The sequence below is a fragment of the Schistocerca americana genome, chromosome 3 (assembly GCF_021461395.2).
Source record: "Schistocerca americana isolate TAMUIC-IGC-003095 chromosome 3, iqSchAmer2.1, whole genome shotgun sequence".
NCBI classification, from domain to species: Eukaryota; Metazoa; Arthropoda; class Insecta; order Orthoptera; family Acrididae; genus Schistocerca; species Schistocerca americana.
Window position 1 is genome coordinate 656103944 of NC_060121.1, and position 14704 is coordinate 656118647.

Below are 14704 nucleotides of genomic sequence, written 5' to 3' on the forward strand. Positions count from 1 at the left end.
CCATGAGCACAGTCCTCCAAACGTTCTCAACTGGGAGAGATCTGTCAACCATGGTAGCCCTGATATTTTTTGGTAAGGGCGAAGACAAGAAGTAGAAACTCTCGCCTCATGCGGGGCGGGGACGCATTAACAGTGGAACAAAGGCGAATATAGCGGAGTCTGCGTTATGGCAAAATCTGATCAAGATGTCGTCTCTTTTGGGTGGTCTCCCGCCACCGCTCTGTGGGGGAGAAGGGGCAACATCGCACTGATGACAGTCACCATTTGCACTCCTCTCCTCTCCACCACTTCACCTCCCTGGTCAAACTTGTGAATTGGCGGGAAAAAGGCTCAATATGTACTGAGATGCCGTCGAGGGAAAGGAAACTGTACTATGTTGGGAATTGTGGACATTTATTTATATGTGTATTATCATGCTTGAAGAATATCCTAAATTTTAGTGGGGTAACCAAACTGACAATTACCCTACAGCTTTCCTGCTTGAAATTCAGATAAACACAACTGCTTGAAATTGGCGCCTGACAGAAAAACGCTCTTCTCAAAAAAAAGAAAAAAAAATCTGGCACAAAAAGTTCGAAAATCGATAACTGAAACAAAACAATTATCTCGCATATGTATCGAAAAATGTTTCCTAAAACACTGCATATCACTGAAAACTCCGAACTACATATAGAAATATGTCTGAAAATTTAAAAAAGATACAGGCTTATGTTCCAATAACACACGGCTTGCTATGGATGTAGGGGCTTTGTTTGCACAGGTAGATCTACTCCTACATGGATACTCTGAAAAGCACACTTAAGTGCCTGGCAGAGAGTTCACTGAACCACCTTCACAATAACTCTTTATTATTCAATCTCGAACAATGTGAGCTATGATTTCCTTTACTTTAATATGACGATCGTTTTCCCCAATAAGAGTCGGCGTCAACAGAATATTTTCGCATACGGAGGAGAGAGTTGATGACTGAAATCTCGTTAGAGGATTCTGCCTCAACGAAAAACGCCTTTTATTTTAATAATGTCCACCCCAAAATCCTTTATCATAACAGTGACACCCTGTCCCCTCTCCCTCGATAGTAGAAAACATGCTGTTATTGTTTGTGTTTTTTTGACGTAGTCTGGTAACTACGTCTGGTAAGGATCCCACTCCATGAAGCAGTACCTAAAAAGAGGACTGACAAGTGTAGTGTAGGCAATCTCTTTGGTAGATCTGTAGTATCTTCTAAGTGTTCTTCCAATAAAACGCTGTCGTTGGTTCGGCCTCCCCGCAACATTTTCTATCCGTTCATTTCTGTTTAAGTTGTTGGTGAATGTAATTACTAGGTATTTAGTTGAATTTGTGGCATTTTGATATGACTGATCTACCATGTAACCGAAGATTGACAGAATCGCTTTTACACTTATGTGAATGACCTCACACTTTTCATTATTTAGGGCCAATTGTCTATATTCGTTCCACACCAATATCTTTTCTGAGTCGTTTTGCAATTGGTTTTGATCTTCCTATGACTTTACTAGGCGATAACTACAGCATAATCTGCTAACAGCCTAAAAACGGCTGCTCAGATTGCCTCCTAAATCGTTTGTATAGAGAGGATACAGCGGAGGGGCTGTAACACAACCATGAGGAACGCCAGAAATCACTTCGGTTTCACTCGATGATTTTCTGCAAGTTGCTACGAACTATTACCTCTCTGACAGGATATCACGAATCCTGTCGTATGACAGACGGTATTCCAGAAGCACGCAATTTGGTTGTAAGCCACTTGTGAGGTACGGTGTCAAAAGCCTTCCGAAAGTCTAGAAATACTGAATGAATTTGAAAACCCTTCTCAATAGCACTCAACATTTTGCGTGAATAAAGAGGTAGTTGCTTTACACGATGTTTTCTAAATCTGTGTTGACTGTGTGTGTCAATAGGCCGTTCTCTTCGAGGTAGTTCATAATGTTTGAACGCATTCTATGTTCCATAACCCTGTTGCATATCGACGTTAAAGATATCAGCTTGTAACTTAGTGGATTACTCTTACTGCCGTTCCTGGATATTGGTGTAACCTTTGAAACTTTCCATTCGTTGAGTACAGATCTTTTGTCGAGATAGCAGTTGTAAATGGTTGTTAAGTGTTGCACCAGCTTACTCTCACAGTTACCTAATTGGTATTCAATCTGGACCAGAAGCCGTTCTTTTATTATTTAATATAAGATGCTTCACTACTCTCCTATCTACTTGCAAGTTACTCATGTTGGCAGCTGTTCTTGATTCGAATTCAGGAATATGTACTTTGTCTTTCTTGGTCAAGAGATTTCAGAGTCTGTGGCTAGTAACTGCTTTAGCACTACCGTCATCGACAGTATTTCCATTACTGTTGTCAGAAGACGCATTGATTGTGTCTGGCCGCTAACATACTTTTCGTACAACCGGAATCTGTTTCTATTTTCTGCCAGGATTCGACAGTAGACTCGCACTCCGGAAGACGAAGGTTCAAGCCTGCGTCCAGCCATGCTGATTTAATTTTTTCCGTGATTTCTTTAAACCGTTTCAGGCCAGTGCTGGGATGGGTCTTTGAAAGGGCACGACCGACTTCGTTCCCCACCCTACCCTTCCTTCCCTAATGATAGGACCGATGCCTCGGGTGTTTGGTCCCTCCCCCCCCCCCCACCCCCCAAACCAAGAAATCAGCCAGGTTTCGAGACGAAGTTTCACTTTAGAAACTATTACAAGCAACTCTGATTGAGGTCCACGCTAAGTTTCGAGCTTCTGCAAAATTTCAACAATCTTGTGGATTTTACTTTCGTTTAAATGTGGCATGCCTTCTTCGTTGTTCCTGCAACAGTGTTCTCACTCGTTTTGTGTACAGAGGGAGATCAGTTGGATTTTTGTTAATCAATTTGGTACAAATCCTTCAATGGCTATCGATTCTGTTTGTTGCAATTCAAGCCACAACTGGTCTACTCTTACACTGTTAATTTGGAAGGTATGGAGATTGCCACTCAGGAACTCGTCAAGCATATTCATATCCGCTATTTTGAATATATATATATATATATATATATATATATATATATATATGTGTGTGTGTGTGTGTGTGTGTGTGTGTGTGTGTGTGTGTGTGTGTGTGCCCCTTGCCGCAGCTGCTACAGACGACTGCCTGTTACAAACCATCCAGTAAATGAAATGTATCATACATCTTAATGACCCAGCAGGACTCCGACTTGGAATCAAGTGTATTTTTCAGGTCGACTTGGGGTGCCTTAACAACACTTGACTCACGAGTGATTTTCCTAGATAGGTTTTCGAGTGGAACAGGTAAACTGAGACCCCTAGTTTTGTCTGAAACAGAATAAAATATTTCACTGACAAGGACGATAGAGATCATTTTCGTAGAAGGACAGTGGTCCCAGTATCACAAATTTGAAGCCCCCTGCAGGAATGTGTAGCATTTTCTGAAACACTGGAATTTATTTAATTGCCAAGGGTGATAGCGTTCTACCTGCTCTTTTTAAGGAGACGTATTTTCACAATGGTTTCCTGACCACCACAAGAAGTTGGCATATCTGTGTATACCAGGACGACTGAGACTGTAGCTTGTCTGGAACAGAGCAAAATATATTACTGTGAATGGCGATACTGACTTCTTCCAGGATTGAAATGTTTCCCACCTCCCAAAGGAGTCTGAATTACTCCAGGAGATGATGTAGGCAGTTACTTCCCCTTTGGGAACTTACAGCTGTGTCTGAAACATGACTATTTTATCCCGGTACTGATCTTCTGACACCTTCTAGGAAAGAGACCACTCAGCAGAAGCCGCAGATCTCTGCCTGTCACAGAAAATTGGTCAGTGTTCCTACAATCCTATTGGCTGCCGCCAGATTAGTGCTAGGAGCTTGAGGTTCTATTAACCCTATGCCTTTCAAAGTGATCTTCATTCCGCCTTAGTCCAATGTTCTGATTGTTTGCCTCTCTGTGAAAGACAGAAAGCACTCCTCATCGACCGGCATTGACAGCGACACACACCCAAGAATGGACGAAGAAGAACTGTCTTGTGAGTATATACGTCCCCCTTCAACCAAACAGCAGTGAATAATTTCGTTCAAATGGGTTTCAAAGCAGATGTTAGGACCAAGTAGCTCTATGAATTTTCGTAATTTCAGTTCAGATTTAGTATCTGTGTAGTATTACTAGTATTTTGGCTAATTTTCTTTACGTGGTACTCACAGATTACGTGAAAACTACTGTATGTGTGAAAGACCGTTATGCCGTAATTTAGTAAACATACGGTTCCGTTTTGGAAACTCTCAGAGATTTCGTGACTCTGTGTTCGTTTTTGCGTCAGTATCTGTTCTAACGGTATTCATACCAAGTGTGTGCCGGGAATGGGGATCAAGCAGCTCTATATATTTTCGTTAAAACAACTATAATTTTATAGCTCTTACAGATTTGGTAGCTGTACATATGCTTTGTCGTTAAAACGGCTACTGCGCATGTGTGTCATTGTATTCTCGTCCGTTACTCCGCAATTTCGTCTATGCAGTCTAAGTTATAAGAACTGAGGTATTTGTAGCTCACATTTAGTAGCTCTATGTGTTTTTCCATAACAATGAGTAATGAGCATGAAAAAGACTGCCATTTCGTAATTCGAGTATAAAGTAGCTGTATGTATTTTCGTTAAAACGAGTGCAGTGTTTGTGTGTCTAAACGATTGTCTTTTCAGTAGATCTGTGTTTCCCAATTTTTGTTACAGTATTCATTAATGAAAAACTAGATGAGCTAATTCATGAGCTGGAGGCTGAAACAGGGTCATTTGGTGGAGGCATGCAGCCCTCTCAGGTCGTGTAATGACTTCCAGCTACAATTCCATCAGTGCATCAGGCGTATAAGCACATAATTTTGTTTTCAAATTTCGTACAATGTGTTTACGTTGGAAAAAGTTCTTATTACAGTGCATGACACTGATGAGATTTATTGGATGTTCGAGAGATATCTCAATGTACAGTCTCCTTCACGACTGTCAGGTTAGTGCATAACAATTGGGTTTCATAGCATATTTATAAAAATGTTTCCACTTCATGTTTCCCATTGTTCTTGTTACAGTACCCATAGCTCAACTGAGGATGGTGAGGTATAGTACCCTGAACCCCAGCCGCTAGTGCGAGACTGGACGGTTTAAATAGCCCATGAGTGGGCATATAGCGACCCTGTCTCTTCCAGTGCCTGACAGGGTCCACCAAGGCTCAGATGATAAAGGCATCTTGGAGGAGGTGTCATCCTGGGCAGATTGTTCCTTGCAGTAGCATCGACAGTAGGAACAGCATGGGGGTGTACTTACATATTGATTCCTTCTTCACAGTTACACCATCACAATAGGCTGTCTCAGGTGCAAAGGCAGATGGTAACACCAGCAAAATGCAATCCCATTTGGCATGCTTTACCCTGCAGGATGAGGCTTGGGCCACTGTTACTGCGTTCGACACCACAGCCCCAACTCATCTGCCACAGTACTTGACGCTGCACCCCTGCTGCCCCAGCCGCCGCCCCCACCGTTACCTGGCGTCAATTGGAGACATTACCACCAGCTGTTGGGACAAAAAACCTCCATGTCAACCATCTGGAGCAGCGTTAGTCGCTGCAGCTGGTACATCTCGTTGGCTTGCATCGCCCTAGCCCAGTTGTTCCCACAAGGGCAACGAAGACTGTCAGCAGTGCCCTACCCATCTAACGACTATTTATAGTGTTTCGGTGGTTGGCACTAGCTCCCTATCGCTCCCTAATAGTGATCAGCACCAGATTAGTTACGACATGAAAGAGCTTAACTACACGGTGATTGAAGACGCTTCTGATGAGCGAATCTCATTCGCGTGAGTTGAGAATCCAGCAGGGGTTTACAAAGACCGACTAGGGTTCTGAAAGCGTGCCTCGTCTTGCTGGAGAGGGAACTCACGTGCCATATTAATTATCTGCAGTACCCATCCATTAACTACAGTGTGCTGCTGTGCTGTGCTGCGAGCTGATGCAATCTCCCAGAGGAGGCAGTGCTGCTGAGGAGACCATCATCAACTACATTAGTGGGAGAAGTGGTGTCGCAGAGCACCTCAGTCACTACACAGTATCGAGATTACACCTTGAGGGCTATACAAGTCTTCTGGCCGGAAGTTAGAGGCTTGGGTGAAGCACTCAGCCGAGTAATACACCTTGCCATGAACTATTTTATATTCCAGGCAACTGCAGTGGTTTAAAGGCATGATGTTAGGAAAAATTCCGCTAACAGCTGGTAGAATCGTTGTTTATTAAAACACAGCCGGTCTCCAGCCTAAAGTCGCATCTTAAGGTGCTACGAGATTGAAAGATCATAGGCATACTCACCGATCCTAGCCAAACTTTGCCATAATATCGTCAGTATTATGGCAAATAAATAGCTCCATTTTTCATAATTTGCCTGCATCAGTGGGTTGACAGGGCACCTCGGCGCACTGGAAAGAAAAAGTGGCCCACTTGCTGCCAAAGCCCACAACTCCCTTGCCACAGCCCCTGTTAATGGCCCCACACAATTCTGGCGTCAGTGCGAGACTTTACCTTAGAAATTCTCCTTTTGTCATTCTTGCAGGCCGTATTTTCTTTGCCCTGCACTGATCTGCCTTGCCGTCCCACAGATGCAGGCACATTTTAAAGAATGGAGCATGCCTCTTCATCTTATGCTGGCAATAATGTTGCCGATATTCTCCGAATAGCAAATTTTGACTAGGAGCGATGGGTATGTCTACGATCTTTTAATGAAATGATAAATCAAGGCACTAAGCTATCGACGGGCGTTGATATACATCATATACATATACAGTTGAAAACGTGTGCCCCGACCGGGACTCGAACCCTGGATCTCCTGCTTACCTGGCAGATGCTCTATCCATCTGAGGAAGAGGGTAGTACAACTGCAGGGATCCATCCCTTGCACGTTCTCCATGACACCCTCATTCGCATCTTAATGTCCACACACTACATTCATAGTGCCCCTGCCCATTACACACATTACTCGTGTTAGACAATCTTTCCGAGTCCCGTAAGAGTTCGGGCAATGCGTGTGCATCCAGCAGAGAAGAAGAAGGTCAATTATGGTTAGCCTTAACCATCGTATGAAGATGGTATCTGCTCTTTTGAAATTGTGCGAAAGAAAAGATACCATCTTCATACGATTTATTCATGTTTTACCACGTGATGATACACATTTATGCCGGCCGCGGTGACCAAGAGGTTCTAGGCTCTTCAGTCCGGAACCGCGCGACTGCTACGGTCGCAGGTTCGAATCCTGCCTCGGGAATGGATGTGTGTGATGTCCTTAGGTTAGGTAGGTCTAAGTAGTTCTAAGTTCTAGGGGACTGATAACCTCAGATGTTAAGTCCCATAGTGCTCAGAGCCATTTGAACCAATTTACACATTTATGCCGCAAAAACAATTGTGTTTTAATGAACCATAAGTTTACCAGCTGCTATCGGAGTTCTTCCTGACATCACAGTTCTTCCTGATATCATAATACACTTTGACAACAATACACATGATTATTATCCAGTCAATGAAGGGTCCAGCTATAATAAGCTTTCCAATAATGTAGCTGCCAAGTGGGCATGAATTAATATTAGTCCCTATTTGTGAAAGAAATTACAGGAAAGAGCCACAGGATGCACTACGGCTCAGCAGAGGTATTGACACTCGTGAGTTTTATGACTTTGATGGTATTGGGTCCCCAGTTGAACCCCAAGATGTACCCAAATAGGAGGCACAGAGTATCGATATATAGGTTCATGTTTCTACCCTGCATAAATCCTGTGGTGTCTTGTTTGGCGGTGTTGTGGGCAAACGTCACGAAGGGTGCAAGACAGATGATGGTGAAGTCTCAGACGGAATCGTCAGAATGTAACACTTATATCGATTAGTAGCAGGTATATATTAGGTAACAGTGAGCCGTGGCTGGCTCGCATCATGTCTTGCTTTTTTCATCATTAATTGCAGTCCAGTGGTGTCTCATTTCTTCTTCGTTACCTCCATAACATTGCTGTCTTCTCTCCATGAGTGGTGTGGCGGATATATTGTCTGGGTGTGCTGTTTGTGGCAGTCGGTAGGTTGGGGCAGATCAGCGAGGAAGTCTCTGTGGCACATAGTCGGGGTGGAGCCGCTGGCGGCGTGCATGTGCGGTTGGAGCTGTGAGGCCCTTCTTGCGAGGGTTACGAAGTTCGTCACCCACCGATCCTGGACACTACAGTTCAGAGCTCTCTTAACCTACTATCAAGCGTCAACTGCTATCATATCTCTTCGTTTGATCCTGGTCGACACTTTCTAGGAGATTCCCGTGAGGAACAACGTGTGTGCATTTAAGTCGGCTAGAACTGCAGCCGTCTTCCTGTGTGGTGTTTAACTTAATTTAATTCATTTCTTCTTTAATGAAGTGTACCAGCGGAATCTTTTCCTTGTGGCTGTTGACGTTCCCCTTACCTGCCCTGGTGGTTGACATAGTTTTTAGCAGTGTATTTTCCTCGTCGTGTTGATGCTGTCCAGCACGGCGTGTAGTTCGACAGCTGAGGTGGTGTTGGTAGTTTTGGGCGTTTGTTATGACTTGGCTGGGTTGGGCACCAGTATCCAGAACGTTGTGCTACTGACACTTTGTTGTCGTTTTGCTGGTCGGACGAAGCAAAACTGATGTTGTAGGTTGGCTCGTCGGCTGGCTTTCGGTTGGGTTTCCTTCAGATTAAGAGGTCGTCGGTATCGTTGCCTGTCCCACCTAAACGTGCGTTAGTGTTACCTTCGCAGGCCGAACCGTGGGACCTTCTGATTGCCGCTCCTAGTGTTTCACATATTGATTTCCTTTTTAGTCTTAAGTACTCTGTGTGACCTTCAGCCGAGTTTTAGCTTATTAAAATTGCAAGGCGTTTCTTTTTAGGCCTTTATCTGTACAAAAAAATTATTTCTTATTTGGTTTGTGGCCTTCACCCGAGTTTCAGCCTTTCAAAATTAAAATTTAAAATTCCTTGTTCCTAGGCCTTAAGCTGTAAATTTATATCAAGTTGTTATGTTGCCTTCAGCCAAGTTTAGCTTATTAAAATTGCAAAGCTTTTCTTCTTAGGCCTTAGGCCGTAAAAAAAAAAAATTGTTTCTTGTTTGGCTTGTGGCGTACAGACGAGTTTGAGCCTTTCAAAATTAAAATTGAAAATTCCTTGAGCCTAGCCCTTAAGCCGTAAATTTGTTTCAAGTTGGTATGTGGCCTTCAGCCAAGTTTTCAGCCTTTTCAAATCACAAGTTGAAAAATTTTGTGTAGGCCTTAAGCCATAAGAGATATTTTCTAATCTGTATGTGGCCTTCAGCCGAGTTTTCCAGCTCAAATTAAACAATTGAAAATATTTTGGTCTGGGCTTTAAGCCGTGAGATTGTTTGGGTTTCGTATGTAGCCTTGAGTCGAGTTTTATGTTAAGCATCTTGGGATAAAGCCTTTAGCCTACTCTAGTAGAAGTTTAGAAGCGTTTCCCCCTAGGACTTAAGCGTAAAATTGTTTTCTGCATGGTGTGTGGCTTTCAGCCGAGTTTTAATCTCTCTTAAATTAAAAATTCCAAGTCCTTCTCTTTCCCTTAAGTCATAAGATTGTTATTCTTTAGTATGAGGCTTTCAGCCGAGTGTTACATGAAATATTTTAAGATAAGGCCTTCAGCACTTTCAAAATGAAAGCTCTTCTGCCTAGGCCTTAAGCCGTTAAATTGTTTTGTTTATATGCGGCCTTCAGCCGATTTTTCAGAGTATTTAGATTAGACATTGAAAATCTATCTCTCGGCCTTAAGCTGTAACACTTTTCTTGATTAATGTGTGGCCTTCAGCCGAGTTCGATGCGAAAAATTTAAGCTAATGCTTTCAGCATATTTATATTGAAAATAATTTTTTTTCTAAAGAAGTGAAACCTCCAGAAAACCGTAATTCCTAGCTTAGGCCTTGTGCCTTGGATTTTCGATCTAAATTAAATCAACGAAGGTCTTTCGTTAAAACATTGTGAGTTTGTCATTCTTGCTTGTGTGATTGTGTGTTTTAACAAATAAAGTTTATATCTTGAGTGCAACTGTCAATAACATATTTTGGCCCCTTTCCACAAATACAGCCTCATCTGCCCTGCCTCTGCTAGCCCAGGGATTTCAAACTGTGTATCTACGATTATGGAGTGTGTGTTCTTTAATAGTTAAAGTCCTTGATTTGTGACAGGAAATTACTGTAACGTATATATGGAAAAGGCAAATGATTGTTTAAAATAATGAAATTTTATAACATGTGTATATTTCTTAGAGAAACAATATGTATTGGAAGCTGGTTAATGCTTAAGGCACTTGTGTTTGTAAAATGCAAAAGACGTAGGGAAGTCCTTCCATAACGGAAATGGCATGGTGCGATGTAAAAGGTGGTTTTGGTGGTCGAACTGGGCGGCTACTTGGTGGGAATGGTACACAGTCTGTGGCTAGCCGTTGTATGGTACACATCGAAGATGCCAAGGCAGGCAATTGGAAGCAGTTTTGCAAGGAATTTGGCCTCGGATGTGGATTTGGCTCTTGCTTGGTACTCTCGGCCATAAGGAATGGCTGTAACACGGTAAATATCCGTCGCCAAGAAGAAATTTGATAGAGCATTCAAACATCAAGAGCTGTGAGTACAGTTAGCCACCATGTCGCTTGCCACCACAACTTCGCCACTGATAGAATAACTTCATGCATACATATATGTATCAGAGCATGGATAAGTTAATTTGTGTAAGTCATTTTAATAATAATCCAAATGCTATAAATCTGTGTTTGGGACCGTAAATTTGTCCTGATCCTGAACCTATGCAGGGTACTCTCCCAAGTGTTTATAAAACCGAGTATCCTCTTTCAAATGAACTAGTGATTTATTTATGTTGGTCAAATGTGCAATGAGTAGCAAAAGTTGAAGCTAAAATCACGAAAGTGAAATTAGTTAGAAATTTACTAGAGTTGGCGCTCAGCACTATGGGACTTAACTTCAGAGGTCATCAGTCCCCTTGCTAGAGTACTTTCAGTTTAATGCAAAGTATCGTTTTTGCAAAGATACAATATTAGACTGTGTAAATGTTACTGTCTAAAATATGTTCTTCAAAAGTGCTGAAAAAGGCAAATAAGCTAAACTCATTTGAAACATAATTTAGCCTTGATTACTATCATTAATGATTTTCTTTGGAGCTAATTGAGTCCAGTGTTGATCAGTTAGCCTTGAAATGTAAAATTATAATCTATTCCAGGTGAAGCTAATAATTAACTTTGGTTAAATTAAATTTTGCTACTGAAATAATCATAGAGTTAGACTAGTGATACTATACCAGTCGGAGGGCCTCCAGCATATTCTTCTCATATCAGAAAGATAACTGAAATATTATTGATGCTAAGGATGTGATATTTTTCATGAAATGGGAGTGTAAACAGTGTAATTGTGACATTATTTTTTTTTACTAGTGGTTGTTACAAGTCAGTAAGTCAAAAGGCCTCCGTGTCCAAATTTAATTCTGTACCTCCTGCATCAACGTCTCAGTACTGAGACAAGTAATGATTTTGATCGAAGCTTTTATTAGTATGAGTTTGGTACAATTTTGCTCTCTTTCATTACTGGTTTGTGGGTTATTGGTAACTATTGCAACCCACAGTGCAGAGTGCCCTGTGTCCGATTTTATCCTGTGCGCTATTCAAAGGGTATTCTAATGAAAGCAACCTTAGTAACTGATATTCAATTTTCTTAAGCTTATATTTACAAATTAATGTGCCTAATAAGGCTGGCGACCATCCGTTTCTTTCATTTGCATTACATTTTACTACTTTCATTAAACCCCATAGTTGAAGCCTGTTTGGTTCTCCTGTTATTTGCAATATATTCAAAATTACAGTCCGATACTTTTATCCGTAAGACTTACATGCATCGTCAAAATTATAAATCCTCCCGGAGGGTAACATAGCCTTTTCCACGGCAGGTTAGTGTTACAAGACCGGTCCATTTCTGAGAATTGGCAGTTGAGCTTAAGATGAATGTGAACATGATGTGATTTTCAGATGAGAAAATTGGAAGGAAGATAATTGTCATTACTGTTGCATCAAGGATGTGTCCCGCCTCCGCTGCTCCCAGCTGAGTAAACACAGGATTAAGCAGTAAGTTTGTGTGAGGCGTATAAATGCCTTCGTCACGAGCTAGTTTTTAGCCTAGCTCCAGATAATTGCTGTACCACGAAAGAGGCACGCGTTATAATGCCTATCGAGGAAAATAAATTCTTAAATTTTAAGAATGCTCACCACCAGGAGTGATGCCACTTTGTAGTTTGCGCTGATTTTCAATGCCGCCTCGCTCCTGTGACACAAAGTGAAAGCAACCCAAAAGCCCACATATTACCTTAAAAGAAACGTATATGTGGCAGTGTACCAAATTGTATCACTCTATTATTTAAGTCTTTCCCATCACAAATCGTACTTCAGGGATAGCCCTGGTCCGCCTCCGTAGTGTAGCGGCACCATTACCGCCTTCCATGCAGGAGGCCCGGATTCGATTCCAGGCAGGGGACTGAGTGTATTGTGTCCTTCATCATTTTCATCATCGTTGACTCTCAAGTCACCTCAGTGGCATCAACTAAAAAGGACTTGCAATATGGCAGCCTAACTCCCCTGAATGGGGGCCTCCCAGCCAACAATGCCATATGATCATTTCCATTTCCAGGGATAGTCTTTAGGTTTGCTTGCTCACTGAGCTCCATAAGTTTTCATGTGAGATTGATAAGCTTTAGAGCAACAACATTCCCATGACCAAGTCAGAGGGGTAGGAAGGTTGCCATATTTCTCAACTGCCATTAGATTGGAAAGTGGAAACCCAATGTAGGGACCATTGTCATCTAGTGGGAAAGTACCGTGGTGCAGCTCACAATGCATGCAACTTCGAGTATCAGTTACCATGGCACATGCCCTATTTTTTCCAAATCGAATCGGGTAGGATGCTCACTATACCATAGACAGTTTGGATTAATTGGGATCGAAGATTGATCAGGTTCGTGCCCTGCATGAGTGCGTCGAGAAATATGTCTCATTCACCAAATGAATGACACCAAGAATTACGCTCCTCTTCTTGGGCTCACTACATTTAATGCAGGCACCACTCCATAAACTTGTTGAAACAGTACCTCAGGAAGATATGCACATCGCTCGAAGTCCATATTGCGATGACACAAAGATTTAGCGTATGACTAGGAAGGGGTTACACCTGTATGCGTTTCTGGATTGTATGGGGCAAGTCAACAACACTAGACAACCCATCATAGATGTGTTCTCCAATAACTTTTACAGGCACTGTCATACTGAATGGAAATTATGACTATGTTGTGAATATTTGACAAGAGTTTAACATGCCAATTTGGGAGAGTATTCAAGACTTTATATGGACAGAGATGTGCATTTGTTAGCGGACATTTTTCAGAAATTCCATAGTGTTAGCATGCCCCTGCCTTCTACTGTACAGCACCGGATTTCTCTTGAGACACCATACTCAAGGAAACATCCAATTTTTGACCGATGCTGACATGCTTCTTTTCTTTGAGTGATGAATCCCTGGTGGGTTTAGGATATGTGTGCACAGACATATAAAGGTGAATAACCCATATATGGGTGAGAGGTTCAACGCAACCCTTGATTCGAGCTACGTTATGTACAGGGCGACAATCATTGAACTATGTGAAATAAAATCTCATGACTTCTCAACGGTTTGCGTTAGAACGTTCGAACTGCACGTTTGGCCGCAGGGTATGATGGAAATTAGTAGGCACTGCATCGTTTGGTTTAACGACGAAGCCAACTTTCAATTCAATGTGTTCATAAATAAGGAAAATTGGCGCATTTGGTGTGCAATGTCTCGTCATGGATAATTGGTGGATATTCCTTGATGGCACGGTGACTAATGGATAGTATTGAAGGTTTTGGAACATTATTTTATCTACATTGCCCAAAGTGATGCTGATTTCTACAAGGTGTGGTTCATTCAAGAAGGAGCTCAAACCCATCGAAGCAGGAGACTGTTTGATGTCCTGGAGGAGAACTTTGGGAATCGCGTTCTGTCTCTGGGGTACCTAGAGGCCACTGGCATGGGCCTCGATTGGCCACCATATTCTCCTTTTTGTGGGGCTATATTAAAGGCAAGGTATACAGAAATAACTCCAAAACCATTGCTGAGCTGAAGACTGACATCTATGGTGTTCGGCTATTCGTCTGCGACACATCATCGCCAAGGATGATAGACGAATCTAATATGTCATAACCTTAATCTGAATTTGTGTAGCGAAGTCTATATGTTGAATAAAGTGTGTGAACGCCGACGTTTGTAAGTAATTTACGTTTATTTGTCATATAGTATGCTGCCGAATATGGTTCAGCAAACTACTATTCAGTCTACAGGGCATGATGTGTACGTACTCTGTGCTACTGTCTAAAATCGGTTTGTTTGCTCATGACGATAAACAAGTCACTTGTGATGATATGATTGAAACTAGCCTGTACTCACACTATTCATTTGATGAGATGGTATGTGAATGAGTATATGTGAATAACATGAGCAGGCATGCCATGCTACAATCGCTGCCAACTGGCTAGTTTTGATTGCTGTCCAAATCTGAAAGCAAGGGATTTAGGTGAACTATCTATAGTGTGGCAGC